The 27,592-nt window shown below is 37.9% G+C and overlaps 2 long non-coding RNA genes across 13 annotated transcripts; one reads left to right on the top strand and one right to left on the bottom strand.

Moving 5' to 3' along the window:
* The first annotated feature begins 523 nt into the window (after nucleotides 1–523).
* On the top strand, nucleotides 524–5,664 carry LOC149038503 (uncharacterized). Of its 2 annotated transcripts, XR_016180405.1 has the most exons (4): nucleotides 524–668; nucleotides 1,924–1,981; nucleotides 3,535–3,584; nucleotides 4,946–5,664. It is a non-coding gene; the product is annotated as an uncharacterized LOC149038503 (long non-coding RNA). The 2 variants fall into 2 exon arrangements; XR_016180404.1 differs by lacking the exon at nucleotides 524–668 and having other exon boundaries at nucleotides 1,656–1,981.
* A 2,192-nt stretch (nucleotides 5,665–7,856) lies between these two features.
* On the bottom strand, nucleotides 7,857–26,680 carry LOC113684665 (uncharacterized). 11 transcript variants are annotated; one of them, XR_003447487.2, is made up of 8 exons: nucleotides 26,505–26,677; nucleotides 19,663–19,735; nucleotides 17,629–17,691; nucleotides 15,815–15,865; nucleotides 14,651–14,739; nucleotides 11,057–11,132; nucleotides 8,544–8,747; nucleotides 7,857–8,407 (listed from the first exon to the last, which is right to left on the bottom strand). It is a non-coding gene; the product is annotated as an uncharacterized LOC113684665 (long non-coding RNA). The 11 variants fall into 11 exon arrangements; XR_016180365.1 differs by lacking the exon at nucleotides 26,505–26,677 and adding an exon at nucleotides 21,990–22,106 and having other exon boundaries at nucleotides 14,141–14,739; XR_016180364.1 differs by lacking the exon at nucleotides 26,505–26,677 and adding an exon at nucleotides 21,990–22,100.
* Between the last annotated feature and the right edge of the window lie 912 nt (nucleotides 26,681–27,592).

Here is a 27,592-nt window from a genome sequence, read left to right as displayed (position 1 = left end):
GAAACTTGAGACAAGTTTTCGAGAAATGTTGTACTACAGTGGTTGTTTCATACTGGCGGTGAGGTTGCTTATACTTAACTTAAAAAAAAAAACAAAAATATTTCTAATACATACTAGTGCATCGCCCTTTCAGCCGTATATCTCGCATTTCATCGGGAGATATCTCGATCGTCCTCGGCTATCTTAGGATTTTTACTAGTGTAACTCTTACTATTAATGTTATCTTGATTCAAGAAGCAAAACATTATATCTTGTTTGCTGAGAAGTCGCAATCAGTGAATATTTATGATTATTCTCGATTCTCCTAAGCACAAAGGATTAAAGTTTTTGTCTAGAGCTTAATGTGAAATAATTTCGAACCGCTGTATACCATATACCGTATAATTGGTCTAGAAAATTCACGTTTCCTTATCAAACAATTTAAGTTCGTGACATAAGTTATGTATAAATTAAAGTAATACGTGTCACTTTATGATTGGCTACGTCCATCTGGTTTCACGATGCCACGGAATTTAGGGCTCACTGTCTCGGTGATCTATGTGCAGTGTATTTACCCTCGTTTTATTTGAGCAGGAATGTGTTAGCGTAAGCAAAAATGTGCGTACCATGAGCGTTTACCATTGTGCTGATATACATGCATGTAACTGACGAGAACCCACAAGGAAATGGTAAGTTTGATGGTCGATACACACTAATTTATTCCCGTTTCAGCCATATATATAATTATACATAGCCTATATGCCACTTTGTGTTTTATATGGCGCATTTCATTGGGAGATATGTCTATCGTCCTCGGCTATCTTGGGATTTTTACCAGTGTAACTATTATTATTAGTGCTACCTTGTGTAATGACAAAACCTGAGGGAACTATCTTTATTCAAGAAGCAAAACAGTATATTTTGCTTGCTGAGAAGTCATAATCAATGGATTTCTATGATCATTTTCGACTCTCTTAAGCACAAAAGGGTTAAAGTTTTTGACTAGAACTCAATATGAAATAATTTCGTAGCGATGTATACCATGATGAGGGGGAATACGACTTTTCACAGCCTTCCGTGACTGTAGTTAAGCGTGAATAAACATCTCCAAGTTCTCTATACGTAAATTACTGAACATATCTAAGTTGTTTATACGATACGACCTTAAACCGTTCTGCCTTCTTTGGTTCTGAACGGTTTCTCGGATATTGTCGTTCAGCTTTCCTTTCGTACGTAAGAGGAACTTTTATGACCTGATATAGAGCGTGAACGCTCGTTAGCTATAGTGGAGTGTCTGAACACAATTTAACAGCTTTTAGCTGACTTGGTGTACTATGGGAGGCAGAAAAAGTGTTCTTCAACTAACATTCACTTGATTAGTACAACATAGTGTGTGCACATCATACACTGTGTTATCGGCTACGTTTCTTGTATATGGGCAGGTATGGGTATAACGATCTAGAAAGTGAATTTTTCGGTCTCAGTGAGATCGCGAGTACAGAATATCATTTGATCTACGTAATTTCCTTACATCAGCGCCCTTTGACTTCGTGGGTGTTTCGTTCATGCTTTAATTCAATCGAATATGTGGGTGAGACCATCACTTTTGTCTATATGCCTCTTTGTGTCTCAACGCGCATTTCATCGGGAGATATCTCGATCTTCCTCAGCTATCTTGGGATTTTCACTAGTGTTACTCTAATTATTAGTGTTCCCAGCGTAACATGTGTCTATGATTGTCGTCACTGACTAGCTAGTTTCACCTGGTTTCACGACATCACGTGAATATAGAGGCGCTGTACTGATTACACCCTCCTTTTGGATCGAACATATTTGAGCAGAAATGTGCTCGCCTATACAAACAATCACAGTACACAATTACGTTACCGCAATCCAAACTATTTACAGTACTGTATTATGATTCGTATTTGATATGATTTTAAGTGTCAGTATGCCATCTATTGGAACGAGTGGAATTCCGGAAAGTGTCTCTAACGTGCAGGTAAGCCATATTCGCCCACGACGAATCACTTGTAAATATCAGTCGACGTAAATCTATTTTTACTGTTTAAGTGCCTATGACACGGATTTTTTTTTTTTTTTTTACATTTTCTGGTTAATAGCTGTATTTGAAATAAGAAATGATCGATCTTAGCGCCAAGCGAATCTTCCTTGACCATTTTTTTGTGCATTGAAGTACGATTCGGCGGCCAAAAGGTGTCCTCATTTTGTGCGCGGCCAAAACGATTATGTTACATAGCTGTAACGTAAAAACTGCGAAGACACGTCGGCAACTATGGTGGAGAAAGCAGAAATCTAGAAGAGAGGGTGAACACAATGCGTGGCCGGAGGGGCAAATGATGTCAGCCACAAGAATAATTTACATAAACCGGGCATTTATATACACTACTTTCCAAAGGATGTGGCTGTATGGCCAAAATGGATACGTTTCGATCGTCGACATCGAGAAGATTTTACTCTTCAATGTACGTGTCGTCGGCCTTATGCTCCGTCCGGCTTCGAAGACGCCTGTTAGAAACACATATCACTAGTCAAATCAGAGAAAGATAACCAATGAATTCAGCTAAAAAAAATGCTGATAAAGGGGCCTGTTCCCACATCGTACACGATTGTTCAACATTCTTTTTTGGCTGACATTTCACAAGCGAAAAATGGTGGGTTCACTGTTATTTATTTCCATCGTAGTTTCCATCGTATTTTAATAACAGAAATAAATCGTTTGTAATGAAGTTTAAGCCCTTTCCTGAGCTGACCGATATCCTTTTGCTTGAATAGTGCGAAACCTCTCAGGGGCGGATTCTGGCATAAACACAAGCTCTTAGGGGGCCGTGTATTCTCGAGCTAGGTTTTCCGCTACTAAACATTTAGTAGCGGAACTTTTTTGTTCTAATCTTGATCTAAACACCGCGGGCGAGAAACTGTCTTTGTCAGTGTTCGTCGAAATCTTCGTTTGATGCACGCGGTTCTCCTTCGTAAGGCTGAATCGTACTCACAACTTCCATTTCTTCTTTACTACTTGCGTACGATGTATCACAACTCTCGGTAAAGCTTGCTGAAGGCAGGTATACATCGCTATCGGACATTATATCAAGAGTATTTCAACGCTGACTGATACAAAATTACAAGAAAAGTGAGAGATTTGTAAGTGTCAACTAAGAGTTTTCACAGTTTTCTGCGTCATCACCCGCTAATTCGTTACGAGTCCACGAGACACTTTTAAGACAAAATAAGAGCACTTTAGGGCCCTAAAAAACCGAGTTTTAAGCTTTTTTGAAATTTTCTATTGTCGGAATTGGTTTGTACACATGATAAGCTATATATTTATGCAAAAAAACAATTTCGTGTCACGGGCACTTTAAGGGTTTCAAGAATTCAATAATTTAGGCTCATTTTTACGCTTTGCATGAACAATCAAAATTTTAACGTACACCTCAGCTCAAACTGAGTCAAAAAACAGATAATCTAGATGTAAAACGTACGTAGAAAAGAAATTTGCTTTCTAGTGAATAAACATCTATTTGTTTTCAAAATCAGGATAACTCGGGGATCCCACATTCAAATGGAGGTTTGAGCCAGATTTTAAGGTAGGCCCCTTTTGGTAGACAATCAGATATTCCGTCAGTGAAATTTACTAAGGATAATAATATACATCAGTTTCAAAAATATCAGAATAAAAAGCATGAGATCAACGAAAAAAGAAAAGGTATCGTAACTTAGCGCACGCGCGAGGCCTACCAATTTCTTAAGGAGCTACCAAGGTAAAAATCCTTTTATAATAAAGTTCCGATATAACGCGCGCTGTCATTGGTCGAAAGAGCGCACCCTATCAGAGAGCTGAGCTAAAGCTGTCATGCCATCTACCAAATTCTATTCTCATATCAAACTTTTTTTTTAATTTTTGGTAGACAATGGCACTGGATTACCTTCCTTTTATGGGCATTTTAATTGTTTACAGCTTAGAGGCTCTATTGTTTCTAGAACAAAGGTTTGAAAGAACCGACGCTTTTCCAATTTCCGAGCGCGAGATTCAAAATATTCGTTGACTGCCAGATGTTGACAATATCACAATTCTCGGGGTGGGGTAAGAGAAATGTCGCTCAGAACTAAGACAATTTTAATAGGAGTACGGAAGGGAAGCGCGGGCTGTAGAAGTTATTTCTTTTTTTCGCGCAAACCAGCGAATGTCAACGTTCAGAAGCACGCTTAAAGAGCTAGGGTTTGTATTTTTAAATACAAATGGAAAAGCGCAGGGGTGTCCGACCATTTCCCGGACTCCTCTGTAGTTTTTTCCCCATTAAAAAATTAGTTTTCTGACTTCAACTGAGGCTTGCGACGTTGGGGACTCTTCATTAGACCGGTAAATATTATTTTGAAGTGTTGATATGTATCAAATGTGTCGTTCGATAGAAGCTTTTGTTTTGAAATTGCACAATTTTCAGAATTTTCAACACAATGCAATTCTCTGGACGTAAATTCTAATAAACAGTTCAAGCTGGGTAAATGTACCACACGGGTGTTGTGAATGAAAGAAATGTGTAAGTTTTTTCTTCGTTTTTCGAACGGTTGAAATTAATTTGTGTTGATATTTCCTGAAAGTATTGTTTAATACATAATTTTCTAAATTATGTATTGAATTCGCGAATTCTAGTAAACAGCGATTCAAGCATGCTGAATCTACTTCATGGTCTCGTACATGCAAGAAATTTGTTCGTATTCTGCTTCTGAGCAGAAGATTTATAATTCTTTGAATAAAGATTTGGTCTCGAAATATTTCTTGGTCGTGTTTGCCTTGCTGCGCCTCGAACAACTCTTACGCTTCTATCGTGCTCTCCAAACTTCCTGCGTGCATCCATAATTCGATATACGCACGCTAAGCCTTTAAAATAGATAGCTATTTAATTTTGGTTTTCCCTACCTTTTTTCTTTTCGTGTTCTTGTCTTTCAGAGACAGGAAGATAAAGATGCAAGTAAGGGTGGAGATGATAAGAGTGAGAGAATACATTACATAGTTCCAGTTGGTAAGGAAACATGACTTACAAACACGACTTGGTCTTTAGACTGTGATAAAAACATATTATTCATCAATTACCTCACTAGTTATTATCAGTTAGAGAGGAAATTATGATGACAACAACATAGTCGCAAATTCTCCAATCACTCTCTAATTCCTAAACTGGACAGAGACAACTTGATGGTCACCTTCAAGAGGCCAATCAAATACCATGCCATATATCGAGCTCTTAGAGTCTACTCTGCTAACCTTTGTAACTTTCACGTGTAAGACCAAATCTGTTTCCCTTTTTTAGTGCTCCTCCTCGGACCCAACTTGTATACCTAAGCAAAATTCAACCGTCCTCTTACCCTGTCTCGCCGTAATATTCTCACTGCACCACAAGAAAACCTGACCAATACACAAAATCTATTCTCAACTCATCGTCATCACCACTCCTTTCTCTCATTGAGGAGAACAGAGCCACAAAATCTCGACTTATTAACGTCAAGTAGTTTTTATCTCTCCCTCTTTCTCTCTCTTCTCAGCAAGAGGAACCTAGAAGATCACGAAAAAGACCTCAGAAGATACCTTCAGTGAAGATTTCAGAAGAACTAAGGAAATTTCCGAATTGCAACGTAGTATTAATCAATCATTAAAACATTTATAGATTGCTAGGAGGCTTAGCAGTTATTTTAATGTAGTTTTTTTTTAAGTGAGCCACAACACAAAAATCGTAATAATGCCTTTCATGTTTTATTTTTTGAAATGAGCTGAAAAAGAAAATCATAATGCGTGGAACCGTGTGCCAATGTAGAAAACGTGGTTTCAAAGTAGGCATTCCCGGCCCTGTGGGATGGAGGTCTGGGCACAATAAAAGGAGGGACAGCTCATTTAAAACTTAGAGAGAACGTTGCTCCACAGTTTTTCAAACCAAGAACTGTTCCATTTGCCTTAAAAGAAAAGGTTACAGACGAACTAAAAAGATTGGAAAGAATTGTTGTACCAGGGAAAGTCGAAACCTCTGATTGGGCTACGCCCATCGTTCCAATTTTGAAGCCAGATGTACTGTCAGAATTTTGTGTTGACTATAGGATTACCATTGCTCCAAGGTCTATGTTCTTCTTTTGAATCAGAGGCGATACCTTACCCACAGGAGAGCGAAATTGTTCTTTCGTCATTCTGAAAAATTTTTAATATGCGATGATGTCTCCGAATTCTAATTCCTATGTAAGTTGATGATGAATGCCCCTCTCCCATCTCCTGGAAATCCGATCTCGCATGAACACCTTACGATTTCGTTCGTCCATTATAGGTGAAGGATTCTTTAATTATCGCTAGTCGCAACTTCAAACTTTGTCGTGTGACAAGTTGCACGTGCCAGTGGTTATACGGGCAACAACGCTTGTCAACTTTCATGGCGACAATGTCGTGTGACAAAGTGCATGTACCAGTGGTTATACGGGCAACAACGCTTGTATACTTTCATAGCAACAATATTGCGGGACAAAGTGTAGTAAAATGTTGTCCGTGTCACTTTTCCTTTTACCCTGATTTACCTGGCAATTGTAATAAAACTTCCTTCGAAGTATTATGTAGTAAAGTCTCCCCATTAACCAATGATGTCTTGTATTATCTTTCTTCTTCAGTCTTCTCCAAGAGCTTTTCCACGACTATAAAACAATGTACTTAGCTCTGCCATCGCGTCCAACGCTACACTTCAGGAATTTGAACTATTAACATGAAAAAGTGGGCGGCTAGAGACGCGCAATCTTAAGCCCAAAACACAAATCGGTGGTTTTCTTGGTAGCAAATTTGATGACAAAAGAATGACTCTAAACTTTTCCTCGAAGGGACTTTGCTTCTGGTCTGCGAGTCTAGGATCTCAAATTTTCCGGGAGAGCATGTGGAAAATAATCGCACGCGCCCGACGGACCATTCAATCCGAGAGCTTTCAAATTTCGTGCTTCCTTAATCATCTTTTGTGCCTGGTGTTCGAAAAAAGCAGAAGAGCCTTTTCCCAAAATTTGTTTGCGTTCACGTCAGTCGAAAATCAGTTTATACTTAATAATCCTTGTTATTACTATTATAACGAAAGAGTTGGGGGCAAGACGTTTTGCCTGCCCATTTCTCATTAATATTCTCATCGCCAATCGGGTTTTGATAGCAGAAAGATTTACTTCGGAACTACAAGTGGTCCAACCACCACTTCTCCCACTCGCTCCCCAACCGTTGACCAGGGAACAAGTGCAACTTCCCTCGTAGGATTTTGTTGTAGGCCCGCGTGCCAACAACACGAGGAAGACAGAATTTCGTGTCTTGCTAAAGCCCTCTTATTCGCCTAAACGTTAATCTTCAGAAGCATTTTAGGCGTCTGAATAGAAGCGTTAGGTCAGCTGGGATCTATCAAAGCATATCGGTCCTGTTTTAGCAATCACTGAAAATCTGCAATGTTCATTCCAGGTTGAAGGAGTCGATAAGGTTACAATATTATTCCGTAGGATTACTTGTTAATAAACGAGACGAACACGACAATGTTTTCCACAACCATCACCCAACTCCTTAAGTTTCTTCTCTCCATTGGTCTATTTCAGGCCGTGGTCGCCTAGCAAAAAGATGCGCCTTCCGAGACAAAGCTTTATGTTATGTTTGAGGTCCCCTGCTGCCGGTTAAATTTCATTTTGAGTTCGGTACTTTCTGTACATTTCAAGCATCATGCCGGCGTACTTAAATAGGACGCGCCGTTTTCAAGCGGAGCCACACACTTACCGCTATATAACATACGACAAAAACGACTAAAATTTGGGATCATACTAGGTCAATGCCAAGTTCCACCTCCCTTTCAAAATGAGGACAGAGTCAAAACCATTATAACGAAAGAGTTCAATTACAAGACATTACAGAAATTACTGGTTCATAGAAGGCTCAACGTCTTTCCTCACTTTAAACAGATACTTCGATAATCCGACACTAGAAGGATTGACGCAGTGCAATGAGATCCATTGTAACTTCCACATTTTTATGAAGGCCTTTCGGCGGCTAATCAAACTTAACCGAAGATTCAAGAAATAGAAGAAAGTGAGAACAAACAAACATCAACGTATACAGTATTGAAAATTTATAAAATTTCTTCAAGTCCTAGTTTCCTCCAAAACTTCGAGAAAGCGTTTCTTTTGCCTTCCGCGTCCATGTCAGAAAATGTGATCTATCTCGACTTCATTTGCATCTGACTAGCGAGGATTTTAAGGTTGATACTTCCATTCAACAGTGTGCAAACCATCGCATCTGTTGTCTTTGGTTTTAGCTTTCCCTTCATGTTTCTGATCACTTTAATATATCCATGACCTCGACTTCACCCTTCCTTTAAGTCGTGCGGTTGCTAGATGTCTTTGTGAGAATGCTCTGGATTCCAGATGCCTTCAAAAAATAACAAGAAAGTAAAAAGACAGAGTAATAATGCGTATTACTTTTTCTGAAAGTTAGAGGTTTCAATAACAAGGCTTATGGGACTGATCAATGTCGCAATAATTGTGTGTTTTGTACTGTGTAATACCTTGCCGGCCAGCAGGCCCTCGCTTCGTCACGAGCGCTTCATCCTCCGCGGGAAATTACAAGGCCTTGAGCTACTATGGGTCTCAGAGTAGTTCCAGACTTCTGGCAAACCTCTCTCCCTGACTCGCTTCCAATCTTCCCGCGGGCGGAGAAAAGGGCGTCCTGCGGTTCTAATATCGAGGGCTGCTTGCCAGCTATGTAATACCTAAATGTGTAATTAAAACAAAAAACTCTTGATATTAATTTTCACTCCATATCTAGAGTTGTCGGGGTTTCCAGAAACCCCATTCCTATGTTTCGTTATTTCTTTTTTTTTTCTTCTTCTTTTGTCTTTTTTTAAATTTAATTCTAACCATTTACTGCGAAGATGAACATGGTCGTTTAAAAGGCTGTCAGAACCAAGTTGCTTCGCACGACCTACAAACAATCACACAAGCCAGTAACTCATAATGTTTAAGGGGCGTATAACTTTTTTCTGGTAAAGCTCAAAACAGAGAGGTAAATAGACAGGAAACCCGTAATTGAATGAGCTATGATCTCAAAAAGTCCCAATTCTTCCTCTTCCCTACTTTTGTTTCCATTTATAGATTTCTAGGAAAGTTTCAATTTTCCTTCCCTTATTTTGCGAGACGGCAATTGTTTCCCATGTTTTCCTTAGACCTTTTGCGCGGGAAATTGGCGGACGGATACCAATTGATTGATCTCCTCGCTGTGTTCCAGGCCCCCATCGGGACGTATATAATATTTTGACCGCTGTCCTATAAACTGAGTGCCTGTAACCGGTTTTGACTGCATTTTCACACGATTGACGATTTTATCTAGCGTGATTACCTGAGAGGAACACAGTTTGCCTTTTTGAGGGGTAGTATAACACAAATTTCCAGTATTTTGAAACAAACGTGTAACTGGTGTAATGCTTTACTTTTTACTAAGAGTGTTCGCAGTGAATTCAAAACGAGATTCGGCGAAGAGACTAAAAATTTACGAACATGCCAAACAGCCGTAAAAAAATATTGCTGTGACCTCAAGCCTATCGGTTCTGGAGTGAGCGTGACATAAGGGCAAAGTGTTGTCGCGTATTATGGGAGGTCTACATCTGGTTTCGTGAACGAAGCTTTTCTTCCACGGTCCAGAAATGTACAAGATTTAATATCATTTCTTGATCTTTTAAACGGAGACTAGTGGGCAGCACAAAGAAAGACTTCTTACTGTTGTAAGTTTTTGTTTGTTTTTCCGACGCGTTTCGTCTCTAGCCGAGACTTCTTCAGGGATGATTACAACTGACACTGAACAGCATATATAGCTCATTCGTGTGCCGAAGTTTGACTTCCAGTGAAAGTGAATAATAACAAAAACATGCTGTAAACCAACGTTACAAGAAAAGCTTTGTTATGAGCGCCACACTCACGCGTTGTTTCTCATGTGCGACCGGAAAACAAAATAAAATCAATCTTGTCCGCATGGTTACTTGTTTCAAAAATGTATCACTGTCGGCTGAGTGAAAAGTAAATTACTCACGCTCGTTTGTCGTAATAAAATCAAGTCGAGAGCCCGAGAGAAGAAACCATTAAAGCATAAGTCATGAGACTGCCTAGCACCCACAGTATAAAACACAGTGTCTTGATTAAAAAAAAAAACCAACCGAGTCAGCAACTCAATCGTGCTACGGAAATAACAAGCACGTATTGTTTCTCAAATTACGACCTGAACTCTAAAAAAAAAAATATTTTTTTTTTCACGCTCAATTTATCCAAAACTGTACCACTCTTTAATATGACCGAAATAAAACAAGCGAAGAAAACGAAAACCAGGGAAGCGCTGTGTAGTTGTTTTGTAACAAAACAAATGCAGATTAAGTTAGCCCATTTTACATGAGCGTATGTAAACACGGTTTTCGTTCCTCTTTCATTAGTTATTTTATAAAAGAAATGTAAAATGGTTTCCGTGTTTACATAGCCTGATGTAAAAACTTGAGAGGTTGGGAGAACACTCGATAAGCTGGAAACCACTCCGCTTCGCGTCGTGGTTTCCTACGCTTATCTCGTGTTCTCTCAACCTCCTGCGTGTTTACATCAGGCTATGTAAACACGGAAACCATTTTACATTTCTTCGTTGTTAACTGCTTAAAACACATTTTATAACCAGAGCACAAGCATAAAAAGACAGAAATAAGCTTACCTTACACTACAATTACCCTTGCACCACTTAGATCTTAAATTTAATTCTCCCTACCTTCTGCCATACATGTCTTGTAATATAAGCGTTTAGAATTTAGTGTGAAATCAAACAAAAACCTGAATTTAATGTTTTTCTTTCTCTTTGTCACCCGTCACAAATGTCCCTAAGGTGATGAAGGGACAGAACAACAGGTTTATGTCCTAGAGAGAATTCCTAACTCAGCAAAACAAAAAAATTTTAAAAATGATTAAAAGAAAGAAAATGGCTCCAAGGAAATCAAAGTTCCTGTCATGTTCTTATCTGGTAGCAATAAAAAAAAATAAGCTGAGAACTCACCTGAGGGTGAAATCAGATTCAGTCAGGTGATCTTTGGCACTGTTCAGCTAAACATTTCTATGGTGCTGAGTATACTCTGTGAAAGAGAAAAAAACACTTTTGAGATTGGGAAATTAATTTTATGGTTAAGAGATCGCTTCCTGTTGCAAGAGCAATAGGAAAATAATTTTTAAAGTAGAGTAACTGATATCGTAAGAAAATCAGTCCTAGTTGACAAAACTGACAACTTTTTCATACAAACAGTTGATTTTCCTCACAACTATGGCAGGTGGTGAAGAACCAATGGCGAGTCTTTCATTTCAGACAAAAAAAAATAAGCATCGTAAACCTAGAATAGATGAATAGACTAAAGATATTGTAAATACAATCCAAAGTCTCCAACTTTCTCAAATTGTCAAACCAGAAAGACCTCCGACTGTCATTTTCATAAGGTGATAGCCACAAAGTACTAAGTTCAGAACGTTCAATGGTTCTATAGTAAATTCGTTTCTTGAAAGCTAGTTCAAATCAAGGATTAGCATTCTTTAAATGTACAAATTATAAACTGAATGCTATACAAGTGTACACCTAGTTACTTAGAAAATGCTTAATTATTTTCCTCTTTTCTTGCAGGATATCAATCCAACTCACAGACACCAGAGGTAACACCCTGTGACATACCAAAGCTCTATTCAACATTACAAAATTATTATAATTAATTATATTTTCTCTGTGTTTAAGTTAGCTATAGAAACATGTCTGCACATACCCATCCATTATAGAAACCCTGCCTCAAGACCTAACACTCAGTAGGCTCACTTAGTTGCCTTTACTGAAATTCACCTCTATTTTGACAAAAGTGCCTATGGTCACAGCTATGTATAAAGTCAACTTTTAATTTCAGTAAAGTGTCTCGCAAAATATTCTAAGCTTTTATCTCAACGAGGCAGGTAAGTCCTCCACGAATTCACGAATTCACTGAAAGACTTGCTTCAAGTAACATAAAATACAAGCTGAGCCCAAGGCACGTAAATAACTAAACACATCTGTACTTTTACCCTTTTTTTTTGCTTCCTAGAGTCCCTGGAAGAGCCTTTGAGCTCAAGAGCACCACAACTCAACACATATTTGAGCTTTGTTATATTCATTAAAATTGTGGATGGTTGCATTAATAAACAATTCATGATTTTTCCTCTGAGATTCAACCTCCAGGTGTAAAGTAACTCCTTTACAATTAACTTTCATATAGCCATTTTTTTCCTCGTTTTACTTTAAAAAAAAATTATGTCAAAAACCATTGTTGTACTTATTTCAGTCATGAGTTTTTGCTTTTTTGTCAACCTTTTGGAGGCAATTTAGTAGGTTTGACCCTAGAAAATCTATTAAGTCCATGCCTATTTACTGCTTGTAGTAATAATGGTGTCTTTCAATTCCATTAGTTTTAAGTAGGTAATGTAGTTATCAGTTTTGAGAGAAGTGTAATACTAATGAGATTAAATTTTTAAAAAAAAATTAATGTTAGTATTGTAAATGATGTTACTATTATTAGAAGTCTGTTGTCTATTTAGTATATTGATAGTCCTTTTTTATAGTTCACATTCTACTTCATCAGAGACGAGTTGTAGCTTGTTGAAAAAGTGGTTAATTTGTGTTTTAAAAGGCAACACCAAGATAGTATTTTAATAACTTTGTAAGGTTGGTGATAAAGACAGGAACTTCCCTTGAGAATGAATAAAAAAAGTTACGAGTGGAATTTTGATAGTGAAGATGTCAATATTTATGCAGTGTAGTTTGCAAACTTCAATTGTACAAGTATCCAAGCACATTTTAATAACTTTGTAAAGTTGGTGACAAAGACAGGAACTTCCCTTCAATATTTATGCAGTGTAGTTTGCATACATCTCACTTCAAACCTCAAGAAATATTTAGTTATTTCACTACTGATAAAACTCTTAAGGACGCTGTTATATTTTTGTTGTCTTCATCAAATTATTGTCAATTATGTAGAATATTCTTTTTTGATCATTAACATCCTTAATTTACATATTGAGGCCGTAGATATTGAGTAGAATCACTTGTCGTTCACGCAAAAGGGAAGGAATCGAAAAAATTTCGAGCGTTCTGAAGAAGTTGAACTGTGCAAACACGGAATTTACAAACAGTCGGGGGTAGATAGATCTGGTCACGCAGCGCGTTCCTAGGGGAAGAGAATGTTACGAGTTGCGTGACAAAACAACAGCGCCTGATAACCCAAAAATAATATTTTCGCTTAATGTTGATACTTACAACGCTTTACAATTCATGTTAATTCCGAATCAACTGCAAGGTGTAATAATTGGACAACACTGACGAAAAAAGGAACTATAATTTTTCATTTGCCGCTTCTATATAAGTCTCAAACTCAATTACATTATGCGAGAATAGTAACTGACCTAATGAGTCACTGAGAAGTAGACGACATTCAAGTTATTCTATCACCGCGAGTATGAGGTGTGCGGAAATGAATGAAGAAACATGCCCGTTTCTTTGGCGAGGCCGTTAAACTGGTGGAATATATTGCTATCAAAAGGCAAATAAAAGTTTAAGCAAAGAACCTCGGAAGTTCACTCTGAGCTATGGGCTACATTCAACCATTCCGTTAATTGCGCTTCCCATACCAATAAATCTCAAGAGCAGGTTCACAGAGACGACAATAAAGACCTCCTAGTCAATCGCTCTGGGATATCCTCCAACAATGGCCACTACAAGTAAAGCCATTGAAAAATGGCTACACGCACAGCTAAGCTTCCACGACATGTCACGTAAGTACCTCATAGCCTGTGCTTTTATCTCCTGAGTCAGCATAGCCACAAGAACATGTATAACACACCACTAGCTGTGAAACCCCGAACAAACCTTCCTACGAGATGTCTTCACAAAGCGCACACTTGAAAATGACCACCAAAATGATACCACATATTTTATATGGCTCAACAAAATGATACCACGTTTCATATGGCTCGATACAATCGCTTCCCCGTTCTTGTTTCGATCTACTATAGACGAGCCATAAATATAGCTGTATCTTGACGGCCTAAAGAACGATCGCGGGCTTCTTAACGTTACCTCGCACTAAAAAGACGACTGCCTTGCAGGCTAGTAGACACCTGCAAAGTAAACTAGCTGTGGGTGAAATACAGAAATATTTTCATAGTTGCCCGTATGTACCCATAAACAAAATCGTAGTGGTCGACTAGGATCCAGTCTCCCAGAAATCGCATCCAGTATTTTTTTATGCGCATTGTAATGAGTCAGTCAATTCCCGCCAATTTAACAGCTGACTAAAAAATTCCCATCAATCTTTGCCGGCGCTTACGCTCGAGTAGACAGATAAGCTAATAAGCTAACAAACAAATCTTTTTTGCCAAGTGAACAAAAAGGTAAGATGTAGGTAAGCAAAAAGTAAATGCAAACGCAAAATAACCGTATTTACTGGATTAAACGCAACGGCGTTTATTAAATTTTTCGTGATTCAATTGCGGCGTTTATTCGATTGCGGCGTTTTTTCGAGAGCGGCGTTTATACGGCGGCGTTTAATCGATTAAATACAGTAATACTGCAAAGGAACTATGAAACCTTTCTCTAGATTCATAGAGTACCGTGAATCAGGCACAACAACAACACGACGTAAGTATTGAACAGGTGATAGCTTTTTCCAGGTTAGTCTGAAAAAAATAGAAATTATGATATGAAAATCAAAACTGCCTTGTCAAACCTCCACCAAAATGGCGATCGGAACAGGAGAAATACGGCGCATTGTAAACTCAAACATAATGCTCAATTCAGTAAGTCCTCAATCGAATACACGATCAGTAGGAAGTAAAGTAAACAAAACTCTGCACGATTGGCTGTAAAAATTAACAAGAAAAATGTACCCATGTGTACCAAATTGACAAAGCTAAAAGCATCGATAATTATTACCTACTTATATATCATATTGCGAAGTTTTAAAAGAAGATCATTAATGCATTTTCCATAATTGTTTATTATTGCAGCAAAACTAGCAAAACCAACAAATGGCGTAAGTTTCTTTCATCCTTTGAGTCTTTGAAAGTAAAAATATATTTCTTAAGAAGTGTATACGCAGATACTGTTTCTATACAGTGTGATTATGTTCAAATTTTGAAAGTAAAAGTCATAATTTTGTTAACATGCATTTGTATCACTTTACAAGCACCATCATTCATCCTTGGCCAGTACAATGTGCCCTCACATAAATTTTCTCCATCTCTAAGCATTAATTATACAAGGGGCACCTTCATATCTCTTGGGCCAGCTCTTTTGTCATTCCACTGTTGAAAATTGTTTGAGCATGTAGAAATTATATACCAAAACCCTACTGAGCTTTGTACCACAGGTGAAGGAGTACAGTATAAATCTACCTATATTCATGTATTTAAGGAGGAAATGTACATGTATGTACCACAACTCAACACGTATGGCTACTGTAAACTGTTAGGGTACCTGTTACTTCACAGAGAAGTTAAACCAGGTTTTTTTTGTGAAGGTCACAGCATTATCTTAATTCCATGTTTATAGGTCATGGTGCATTGCTTACACAGAGTCATAAGGGCAATTTCTTTCAAAAGTTTACCAATATGCACAAGTACATAACTCACTTAAGGAACCAGTTATTTAATTAGATGTACCAAATTGACAGAAAAAGATGTACATTTGTATGTGGACAAACATGGTATAACTAAAATTCTCTTTAAAATATTACAAAAATTGTGTACTTACTTTGCTGTTTTGGAATTGTTTCCTCACAGGCAACAGGGTGTCCCTACAAGCCTAGAGGTAAGAAATTTGTTCATCAAATCCTTTTATTTTACAGCTATATTTGAAAAATTATGTCACTAACCCAAACTCAGGCAGCGGGAATGGATTTAGTGCAATCAAAATCCCCACAGCTAATATATGTATCCATAAAATGAGAGGACAGACAACTGAACAGATATCAATTGGGTACCCATGGGTAGCATAGAAAAGGCAACCATAAATGTGTGATTCAAATAATTGATATATCAGAGCGTAAATAATTATGCAAAGTGAGTTAAGAAAATGAAGTATACCTATCCCCATATCAATATCATTAAGGGTATCTCTTGTGTTATCGAAGCCATCCCAGGGGTCAAATAACTATGCTTAGTCCAGAGTTTCCCCACCTCTTGTTATGTTATGGGGTATATAACAAATGGCAGGTTGGCTTATTTCTCAACTGGCAAACAATTGATGTTTGCAAATATTCACTTCCCAAGGGTGGGCACACAGCTGCTACACAACAATTAGGCTTTTTTCTCATAAATAACCAAACAGCAGTTGAAGAATTTCTTGTCAATCACCTCTTGTGTTGCAGATGATCATAAACAATTTTGGCCTTCAGGATTTTAACTTTTGAGGAAGCAATTCTTATGATCCAATCTCATTATGAACCCCAATTGGGTGACAGGACTCCTTACTAGCCTGTAATGTACACATTAGGTAGTCCTCACCAAGAGAGTTCCCCCTCAGTAGTGAACAGTATTAAATTTGCAAAGCTTAGTGCATCACAAATAATATTATACACTGATGAACCATATGACAAAGTTTTAAAAAAATTTATGTATTTTACCTTTACTTATTATTGTTGCAGCACCAGGAACCTCAACAGTAAGTTCCCTTTATATTCTGAGTCTTTAATTTATTTCTCAAAAAGGATATAAACAAATACTGTATCTATGTGGTTTTTGTTTAAATTTCTAAAGAAAAAGTTACATTGTTGTATTAATATGCATTCATGTCACTTTCTTCCAAGAAATTGAACCCAGAGGGCTCTCTCATGCTTCTTGGTAGTAGTGTAACCAGGTTTTTCATAAAATTCAAGGCCACTGTTTTAACCTTAGCTCCCATTACAATATCAATGAAGACAACTGAGAAAAATATCAATTAGGGGATTGTTAGTTGATACAATACCAAATTTTCCAAGTTATAACATGAGAATTGTAAGACAGTAGAGATAATTACTTATAAGGCATTGGGAGTGAAAGGTCAAATACCACATTTCATAGGTCATGGTGCATTGCCTACACACAGTCAAAAGGGCAATTTGTCCTAAATTTTGAACAATATTTACAAGTATATTCTTAGCTTTAGGAACAAGTTATCCAACTGATTGTACCAAGTTGATAGTTAACAACTATTCACCAAAGTGGAGGTGCTAGAAGTGGATACTTACTGAGCCGTGAAGTGGCAAGATAGATATCCACTAGAAGTCATCAACACTATGGTGAATAATTGTTTTAGCATAACTAAAACAGTGAGATAATATAATACAAAAAGATGACTTTAACTCATTTATTCCTGCAACATAAACAAAATTTTCAGGTGCAATCCTTCTTGCATTGCTTGGAGGTGAATAGCAAAGGATATTTAGGGTTTGAGTGGCCAATCAGAGCATACCTTCAATGTTATCCACTGTTTTAGTATATACTAAGAAGAGATATAGAGTTATAGGAGAAACAAGACTTGGTAATACTAAAATTCTTTATGGAATACTACAAAGTTTGTGTACTTACATTGCTGATTTGAAATTATATCCTCAAAGACAGGAACGTCGGGAACCTGGTGTAATTCCAAGCCTCGAAGTAAGAAATTTGTTTATCAAATACTTAAATTCTGTAGCTTTACTTGTGAATTATGCCACCAACCAATACAAAAAAAACAAAACAACCTTGACAGTGGAAATGGATTTATTGAACACCATCCCAGGTTTAGAAAGCCATGCTTAGTCCATGGTTTTCCTACCTCTTGTTGTGTTTTGGGATAACTGACAAACAACAGGTCGCCTGTAATTTTTAACTGAAAAACAATTGAACCTTGGAAATATTCATAACAGTCAGGTATTACTGCTACATTTGATATTGCTTGTCTGCCTCTTTCCCCTCCAGGGTACCATGAACCAGCAGCAGCTGGTATATTTCTACCAATTCTCAGAGCGGGGAGGGATTGTGATGCAATGTACTGATGGGTGATACAGCCCTGTTGGGTAAGTGTCTGGTTTGCACATTCTCGTTTATAACTAAATAAATGGTAATTGCTGCTGTTCTTGTAAAGTGTAGAGTGCAAAGTTATGCATCCTGTCACAAGAATGGGGCCAAGAAAAAACTTTGAATACCCCTAGAGGATATGAGCCACAGATTTCAACATGAAACACTTTGCAGACTGAGTTTCAAAAAATTTGCCAACAATAGGCAACTATTTGACGGGCACTCTGCATGCTGTTTGGATCAGCAGTTTTGAATGTGTTCCCTATGGATACATAGATGAGATGTATCCATAGGGATAAATTTCATGACAATTACTGTTAATAATTTACCCATAGGGATACATTATTAACAATAATTCCCCAAGTGGAGGTGAATAGTGGTAGAAATTTTTTCAGAGCCACAAAGTGGTGAGGTAAGTATACACCACTTTCCACGACACTATGGTAAATAATTGTCTTATTACAAGTATCTACCAAACAGAAACCAAAATATTAGTTTATTTCTATCAATATCCTGAAAGATGATTTAAACTCTCGACCCTTAATTTTGTTTCTGTCTCCTCCCTTCTAGGAAGTGAATAGTTCTAGCTAAACACTTTTGAACCAGTCAATAAGCATGTACAAAAACCCTTTTTTACCTCTGCAGTGCACACAAACACCACATATTAAGGATCACTTAAGACTTAAAAGAGATTAACCTTTTTGCCCCCAAGATCTCATTAGTAAATCTCCTTACTGTCTGTTGTACAATTTCCTGATGTCTTTTTGGAGAATTTGTTTTTGCATCAATTAAAAGTCCCCTAAATGTTGTGTTTCTGTCTCCTGCTTTCTCATGCAGTAGACACTTAAGTCAATAAAAAAGCCTTGTGCATAAATAAGCAATAGAATCATGAGACACCGAATGATGGAATATCCTACAACGCGTAGTGCCTTTTTATATGAAACAAAAGTCTCCACAAATGGAAATGCAATAAGATATTAGGGAAATTATTTATAATTGATGGGCCAAATTAAAAGAAGCATAGGTAATCAATGTTGGAGCCCAGAGGATTGGGGAACCATGAGACTTAAAGCTAGCACCTTTAAATTATTATTAAACTACTATTGTTGTCATTATTGTTTTGTCACCATTCAATTATTGGTCAGATGTCAATTAGAGGATATATTCTTGAATCATCTTTTTCTTATCTTTTTCTTATGGGAAAGCGAGACAAATATTTTGCAACACTACATTCTAGCATCACCATGCAACATCTATTTCTTTTCAATACTTGAAAAATTGTGTTATACCAGACGCCACATGCATTCTTTGACTGTCTGTTTTTTTCTGGCAAATACAAACAGATTTTCCTTAATGCAGCTAAACCCTTAGCCAGTATTCCAGCAAAATGACACTCACATTTCCATACACAATGGCCACGATATGTTGGTTATAATGCTGCACCCAATTGTACAGTCAGCAGATAACATTAACCAATGAATAAACTGTCATCTAGCAGATTAACATTATCCACTCTTCAAATAATTGGGGCATGTTCTTTAAACTTAGGAAAATTCCACTTACTTTGTAACAACCAACTTGACCCCAAATTCCAGCATCCTATAATAAGGTTGGTCATGATCAGCCTTCTGGAGATCTTAAACAAAACAGCAAAAAATTGTTACTTTACAGTTTAAATTTCATTGAAAGGTAAATAATCAACCACATGTCAGTAACAAAATTATGTACTGTGATATGCATGGATTAATACCTACCTAGCTTTTAAGATTACTAAAAAAAAACTTCCACTCATAAACAATTATCTACTTAGAAACTTTAAAGTTTAAGTTTTACCTGGTCAGCCAAAAAATGATATACATATTCATACACAACTAAGATGGTTGCTTTTAACCCTTTAACTCCCAGAAGTGATTAATATATCACTTCTCCCTATAATATCCAAGCATTATCCAGCAGAGGTAGTGAGAATACTTGAACTCATCAAATTCTTGTAACCAACAAGGAAACATGTAACACCTAGAGGAGAGGATTAACAGTCAGATCTTGGGAGTTAGAAGGTCAACTCCCAGATAAAATTTGTAATGCTACCTACTCTCAACTGCACAATTCAATGTTAGTTCAGAGAATTTAGTATTGGATCACCTAATTATACCCAAATTGATATTTCTCTTTATTCTCATCTCTTATCTGGTTGATATTGTATTGATGCTATTAGGAGAAATTCTGTCTTGGTCACTCATGGGAGTTACAGGGATAAAGCTTGCACTGAATGCTGCATGTGTGTGCAACAGATTGTAAATTTTCCATTTGTCATAACTACTAGTCACTTTCCAAACCAAACTGTAGAAAATTAAAAAGAGTAATTAATCTCCACGGAAACTTACAGTATACATACACATCACATTGTTAGGAGTAATAAGACACTCTTCTCCCTGAGAGGTCACTCATCTCTCTTAGAGGTCACAGGGTTAAGAGGTTGACCTCCTGCATTTTGTTTTGTTTACCAGTACCATTTTGACCCCTGGGTGAAGAGAGGGACTATTGAAAGAAAAATATCTTGCCTGACAACACAAAACCATGTCTCCTATAAGGACATACACCTTTCAGCCTCAATGCTATGAAGATAATGTACACATATCTCTGCCACTCATGTCACTGCTCCAAAATGTCCCTGTTGCTTCCTGTGTGCTTTACATCAGTGCTGTAAAACTCGACTGATGTGCCCTTCCACTTGATGCATTAGAAAGGATATCAGAGCAAGCTCTTAGTTGTTCACTCTAGTTTTTTTAGTTAATCAAAAGTTAAATTTTGGAACAAGCGAGTCGGTGAGTAGCAAAAGAAGAACAAAAAAAAGGTTTGTAAACATGCCAAGCACCATATTTGATTTTATTAAAATACATGTCATTTTCTCCCTACTCTTCTTTCGTGCTCTAGCTGCTTCCGACGTGCTTTTCAACAAACCAGAGCACGGCCAGGGCTTCTCTGATTGTTAAATGAGTTGGCAATTTAGATTGGGAAATGCGCGCTTTTGGACAAAACTCGCAAAGTATTAAGGCAAGAATTTTCTTGCTAGTACTCTTAAGTTGTGATATTTGCAGACTGAAACTAATCACCGACAAAGCGTCAACATTTTTAAAACTTTTATTCCGATGGGAACACGATGTTGTTAAGAACACCGATTCAGACAAATCTGCCGTTGCTGTGATCTGCCAAATGACAAAGTGAATTCTTCGTGGTATCCGCGGAATTCATGCGGATATCGACCCTTTCTCGACGCAGAAAACACTTTTCAATAACATGATATTCCAGGAAAGCCTCTTCAATTATCCACAACCTTGACGATATTGAGCGTACGTCGAAGTTCAACCGTTTTTCGCGGAGCACGCGTAATGAGGCCGGAAAAATATAGCACAGATAATATCACAAAATTATAGAACTTTAAAGGGAGAGTTTAAGCTTTTCGTTTACAGTAACGGCAAACACTGAACTCTTAATTTTAACTAAACTTCTTATAATCTTAAATACGAACTTAAAATAAATTGCAAAGAAGGCTTTGCCACAACAAATATTGCTCGTAATGCAAATATCTTTATCATGGAATACAAACGGCCTCAAGCACACTGCAGTCTTACATATGTTTCATCTCTCTCCTTTGATATTCACCAGGACATGTTACTCAATACAGCTAACCACAAATTTCAGCGAGTTTCTTTGCAATCTACTTGAATCGCGTTGAGACAGTTTTTAGCTTTAGAATTCAACCGAGTTTGAGAACTGTGGCGTTCAACCACAGGCGTTGCCTTTCGATAGCTTGTAGCTGAGTTAGTTTTCGATGCAATTTTATGCCGAGAATGATGCCATAATCTACTCTATACAACGAACTTTCTTACCTGTATCAGCTAACTTGTTACGTTCTTTTAGAGAGCTCGCAATTTGGCTTGAAGTGTCCCTTCAAGTGAAACGAGGACACCTGGACAATATCGGTTGAATGAATGGTCTCTGGGGAGACCTCTGGTCTGGTCTCCTCCCCCCTCTCTGGAGGGGGGAGGGGGGATCACGTTTCATGGAGGAATACTACACAAAAATTACTCGTAAAATTTTTGCTTATTTTTCGAAAATAAATCTGGCACCAGTTCAGTGAGACAGGTACGCCCGGGGATTTGTTGTCCTATCAAATTTTGTCAAGGCTTACCAATCTTCAAAGGCGCCGTCGTCCTGCCTAGACATAATAAGGAATACGTCAATCATGAAAATTTGATCCGTTTTTTGAGTGAGAGCTAACGCTCGAAACGTCAGCTTTAAAGCTCTTTAAGGTGGCCAATTTACGTTATCAGCTCAAGTTGATGAAACTAAATTACCTTACTAATTGCTGATTGGCTGAGGCAGGGGGTAACCAAGAGGGGAATGATTACCTACACGAACACGTTGGTGGTAAGTTTTACTGTGGTGCTGCTTCGGTGTAAGATAAAGTCATAACAACATTATTTGGTTTATAAGGTAAATTGACCACCGCAAAGAGTTTCTTAACCCAACCTTTCGAGTGTTAGCCCTTGGTTGGAGCGAAGTTTGTATAGTCGAATCAAATTTTGCCATAGTTTTGATTAATTTGTAACAGGACTTCGTGTCGTTCAATTCTGTCTGTAATCATACCGGGATAGAAAACGCGGTTTGCCGCCTCGCGGTCGTCCGATTTTTTTACTCATCCGTATGATTACAGACGGAATTGGACTCAACTCGGTCTTATTGTCATTATTTATCATGTCCATTTTAAATCACTTGTAATCCTTCCAATCTGATTGGCTCTCAGTGGTGCGATTTATTCGCGAATCGCGCCATATTTTGCTCTAAATAATATCGCATCTTTTTCCCATGCAATGAGAAACCTTTACGAAAACACAACGACCAAACCGATTTCAAGATATGTTTAAAGTAACCAATCAAATATGAGTAAATGAAAGACAACTTTAGCAACTGTTACAAACCAGCTCATTCTTGGATCAATAAATCTTTGAAAAGACCAAAAATCCTGTATTTGAAGGACTGAATTTTGCGATTTCAAAATGAATGTAATAAAGTGGCAATTGAACTTCCTGTTGCGCAACTTTGGTCTGAAATCATACTTGTGATTTCTATCAAAGTCGCACTACGCGCTCGTTCGATTTCGAAATTACTCGTATGATGAAATTAGAAGATCCTCGCAGCTAAGAACACTACTGAAACGAGTAGTTGTAAGTAGGACCTGAAAAAAATTTCAGGCCCGTACGGGATTTGAACCCATGACCTCTGCGATACCGGTGCAGCGCTCTACTAATTGAGCTAACAAGCCAACTGGGAGCTGGTCAATGAATTGGGTACAAATAAACATCCAAGTGAATGAAGATTTTAGATATATGAAATTCACATATTTGCACTGCGGTGGAAAGATGAAATTAGAAGATCCTCGCAGCTAAGAACACTACTGAAACGAGTAGTTGTAAGTAGGACCTGAAAAAAATTTCAGGCCCGTACGGGATTTGAACCCATGACCTCTGCGATACCGGTGCAGCGCTCTACCAATTGAGCTAACAAGCCAACTGGGAGCTGGTCAATGAATCAAATCTTCATTCACTTGGATATTTATTTGTACCCAATTCATGTGTCATGCCTGTGTCATTGGACTGCACGCGTCATGAATAGTTTGTTTCTCAAATTTTTTCATAGTTTTAATTAATTGGTAACAGGGCTTTGTGACGTCCAATTCTGTCCGTAACTATACTCATGATGGATCGGGCTCCCACTTCGCCGTCGTCCGATTTTGTTATTTGAACTACTTTGAATAGTCAAAAATTGCAGTTCCAAATTCAGTTTTGAACGTCGTAATATTCGTGCATTGTTTTGAACCAGACAAGTGGTAAACAATTGCGCTAAGAAGTAAACCGAATTTTATCAATCTTTTCGAAGTGATTCAAGTCGCTCGATCTGATACCTATCGAATCTCTGTAAGTTTCCTCTGACTGGCCGACCGTGGAGAATGGCTCGAGTTTCCTCGACCTGTGTCAGCGCATCGAATCTTACATTTGAATCTTTGGCGACGAAACAACACGTTTCGCAGTCGGAACCTGGCGAGTTTACTGGTGAACTACGCCATGACTTAATTTTAAAGGTATGGAACGCAAACAAATTTTGAGCTGTATTATGCATCGCATAAGCTTGCGAATTTTAAAGGGATAGGCAAAACAGCAGTATTCACAGAGAATAGCAAGTGACTTCCAGTCAGTGTTACATTTCGAAGGCGTTCCTTGTTGAATTTATTTCTTAAAGTGTAATACAGGTGCATCCGCGCATCAGAGTGGGAAAATCTGAGCCTTGTAAGCAAACGAATTCGTACATAAGTCAATACAAATATTACTGAGACGCTCTTTGGTAAATATCATGTGGTTGCTCAACTAGCTTTTGTTGTTAGTTCCGTCAGTGCACTCTTTAATCAAGTTACATGATGGGCTCAGAGATGAAACGCCCCATTCTAACTGGAAACTGGTTTGTGAGTAGAGCGAGTACAGATGAAAGGATTTTGTCGTAGCAATAACATTTTCAGTATTCTAAATTTTACAAGTGATTATAGAATCTGAACTAGACATATTGGGCAGGTCTGGGCAAGTCCTTTAGGAAAACACTCACCAGAATACGATTGCATGAATTTGGCCTAGGTAATGTGACGTAAAGAACAATAGTTGACGAATAGGGGCGAGTGTAGTCTATAAGCGCAGTTTTTGAACGTTCTCCCAGAAAGAAAGTTGCTTTTTCGAGACTCAGTTTCAATGGCCTGCCTAGCAACCACATTCTACCGTAGAATCGGGGTTGGAAGAGGCATTCTCATGCTTTTTTAGCTCAGTAAGAGCAGGAAAAATTCTTTCGAGTAGTCTTCTCAACGAAGTTACTTAGTGGACCGTGGAGTGATTTCCATACGAGTTTGTTAGACAATGTTATCAGATATCAAAGCAATCTGTACATTGTATGAGCGCCAAGACAACCATGGTTTGGTCAGTTCTGTCTCTTTTCCCAACTCTCACTTATTGAATTGTGCCTCTTTACGCCTTAGGCAATTTGGCCCCAAAGTGTGACTATGCATGTGCCTATTTTTGTTATACAGCGTGACCTATAGACAATAAAACCAATTGCAAATGTGTTGTGTTCGCGCTTTCGGCATTATTCATTATTCACGACTGCAGCAGCTCATAATGTTTTAATGTGAAGATTAAAATATTCGCAGTAGTTCAATCACGCGGGTCACAGCTGAAGAATATCCGTCACAGCTTTGAACTTGATATGTATACTGAAGGAAGATTACTGGTGGCGCCTAACTGATGTCATTACCAATGCACAAATGAAGAAATAAGTAGACTACAAACTAAAGTTTCCTAAAGAGAAAAAAATTTGATAGTCACTGGCGCGAAACCAACTCCAACCTCGAAAAACCGCGGTTCTGATCCTGAGATTGAGTAACTCCTTTTACTTTCATTTCAATAAACTCATCGACGAATTAGGCCATCATGATATTACCTTCACCACTGACTCATGGTCACTTGTTAATTGTGTTTGAACAAGGCTTCTTTCAAGTTTAGGAGATTTAGCGGGGTTCTTATAACAATCCCAGTTTCTATGCCTCTGAATTGAGACCATGATCAAACGTAGTAAGAAAGGATGCAAATCGAGTAAAATCGTAGTGCAAGGAACGAAGCGCCTTACTCTGAGTAATGGCAGAGGTTTATTCTTTGAAATGTAGCCAACAAGATAGATTAATAAACGGTTTATAGGCTGCTTCACTTCTCTTGAGGCTCTATGCAAAAATATCCAGAAAACAAAATGGCTTTAAAGACGGAGAGTTCGAAGTGTAAGTTTCAGTCAACACGCGAGAAGCACACCATCATCTGAGCCAGCGGATGAAACCTTACGCATGGCTTGTCATACGCTTTTGATAAATAGATATACTATAGAAATGTTTGCGTTACTGATGCCCATCTATGAACAATATCTGACTCATTAAAAGGTTCATCAAAAAATATATTTCAATTTTGAAATGTATTTAACGAAATGTAGTAAACATGCTAAGTATTTTGAGGAAATATATAATCAGGCATGCAGTATCGAGTATTACGACTGAGGGCAACATTGTCCTCGACAAAACTTAGTTGATGGTCTCTTATTCAACGATTCGCCAACCATCCGTCGCTCGCAAAAAAGTTGATCTGAGCGAATCGAACATCCTGCACCATTGTGACATGTGATCGTTCGTCAAATCTCACTCAATTCACAGTAAATATTCCCCGAGTGAATAGTCTTAGTTGAACTGAGGATCAGACAGAAAAAAAGCAAATAAAAAGCTCCCTCGTTTGTTTCGTTCATCTTACAAATGCGAAGTAACTCACCGTTGCTCGATAAAATTCGGCGTTTTGTACTGGATCTCTTCTCCCATCACATGTCAGAATCGTGCACTTTCTTCTAGAGACGACGAGACCACGCTTCTGAGGGAAGCAACAAATATTATAATTTTAGACTAATTGATATCACAGGTAGCCCAAGCTCGAAAAACACATGCAAACACGTTTGGGAAAGGATTTAATAGAAGACAAAGCAGATGAACTAAAACCGGGCTATACGGCCCTAAATCAGACCAAGAAACTCTCATGATGTACAATTTACTTAAGCGAGATAAGTTTATTCCCATACAGATAAATTCATTCATAAATTCCTCAGCTACAGGACCCCCAGCATAATACATGAATGGGTTTAATTTATAACGCTGAGAGCGGTCCTCTCGACTTCCCGTCGGAAAAAAAAAATTTCTTTTATTTTTCGCTCATGAAAAGGGTTAGGACACATGTTTCAAAAATAGTTTACTTGTTCTCCAATTCTCTTTTTTTGCGTCGCCACAAGCCAAAAACAATATTTGGCTGGACCACTAGTGTGGACAGCGATCGAGATTGTAAAATTTATGCAGCAGCACTACCTTAATTTGCATATCTGTTCGAGAAAAATTTTCAAAATGCAGGCGTTAATGGAGTGAAAAAAGCATGTCATTGCACAGTTTATACACTAATGAGGTCACCGATTGTCTCAAACCCGCGGCTATATCTCTAACTTTCATCCACCAACATCCTAAAAAAAACGCAAATTAATGTGTTTGCTCAAATCCATCTGTATGCTCATAACAACTGAATGGTGAATAAATGTTGAGTTGTCCTGAAACATCACGTAAACGTGATCAGTCGTAACGCTTGCGCGCTTGCGTGACTTACATAGTAAACAAAGTGAGGCGCCTTCGCGACAATGTTAGTTGAAATATCAGGTCATGAACTACGCATAGTAGCTGCTGATATTTCAGCCTTGATTTCTGCCGGGACGACGTATCGAGTCATTTGAAGTACTACCAGCTATCCAGCGAAATCCTCGCGTACAAGTTAGTTTGATGTTGTTCCGGTCATTTTGGCCTTGAAATGGTAAAAAAAAAAAAAAA

The sequence above is a fragment of the Pocillopora damicornis genome, chromosome 10 (assembly GCF_964200805.1).
Source record: "Pocillopora damicornis chromosome 10, jaPocDami1.2, whole genome shotgun sequence".
In the NCBI taxonomy this organism is placed as follows: domain Eukaryota; kingdom Metazoa; phylum Cnidaria; class Anthozoa; order Scleractinia; family Pocilloporidae; genus Pocillopora; species Pocillopora damicornis.
The sequence above is the reverse complement of the archived record's forward strand: the minus strand, read 5'-3'. Positions and strand labels throughout refer to the sequence as shown.